Source organism: Arvicola amphibius, chromosome 7, assembly GCF_903992535.2.
Source record: "Arvicola amphibius chromosome 7, mArvAmp1.2, whole genome shotgun sequence".
Lineage (NCBI taxonomy): Eukaryota > Metazoa > Chordata > Mammalia > Rodentia > Cricetidae > Arvicola > Arvicola amphibius.
In genome coordinates, this window is record NC_052053.1 from 14,881,050 (window position 1) to 14,882,097 (window position 1,048).

Consider the following 1,048-nt stretch of genomic DNA (forward strand, 5'->3'; position numbering starts at 1 on the left):
AACGGAGCAGGTCAAAACTCCCCTGTTGTCAAGTTCTTAAAGGGTTGATCTTCTATTTCAGAGTTTCTTGGTCTTGCATGATTATTATTGACTGTGATGCATTGTCCTGTCTATTGTAAATGTTTATCAGAACCCTTGGCATCTAGACGGCAGTGACAACCAAAACTGTCTCTACCAATTGTGCCCCAGGACAGTAGAGAAAAACAACCAAGCTTTAGTGTACACTGAAAAGTTAACCACGGGCCTGAAGAGGTTGCACTCTGAAACACTCGGATGATGTCTGGCACTTCTGGTACTCAACGAGATCTCAAGATCATTTCAGCATAAGGGGTAGCCTGCAAGCTCAGTATTTAGGCTCTGACTTGGGTGAAATGCCAGAAACCAAATGAAGACTATTTCCTGCTTAATTTCATTCATTCAGTCTCCAAATACTTACTGAAGGACTGTTATGTATCAAGTCTTATACTAGGTTCTGGGGCCTGATGCTGAAGAAGAGAGACTTAAGCTTTTTTTTTTTTTTTTTTTTTTTTTTTTTTTAAGATCTTGGTTGATTTCTGTTGCATGCCCCAAATCTTTGAACATGGAAGGCTACATTTGCATGTGACTGTGACTATGAGGTAATTGTCCCTATGTAGGTTTTTTTTTTTTTTTTGTCTAGATAGTCTTTATTACAGAGCTTGATATAACCACAGTTTCTGCGATGAAAAAAAGCCTGGACGACTGGAATTCTGTTGGCCTTCTGTTCCTCAAGACTCTTTAACTAGTTTGGTGTTTTTCACTGACTTACCTGCAGGTTGCTCCCCAGAGAGGAATTTGAAAGCAAGGATGTTGAACATTCTGACCCGGCTGCTGTACTTCTTTCCATCACTCTGCATTGTGAAATCTTCCTTAACAGGTACTTGTGCCTCTGGCTGGGTCAGAGCGTGTTTTCCTGCCTCGGCCCCAGAGACTCCCAGGGGTTCCTGTGACCTTATTAAATATTAAATTGGACCTTTGGGAGCATTCTAATTTTACTTAACTTTTTTCCCCCGTCACTGAGACTTGTTAG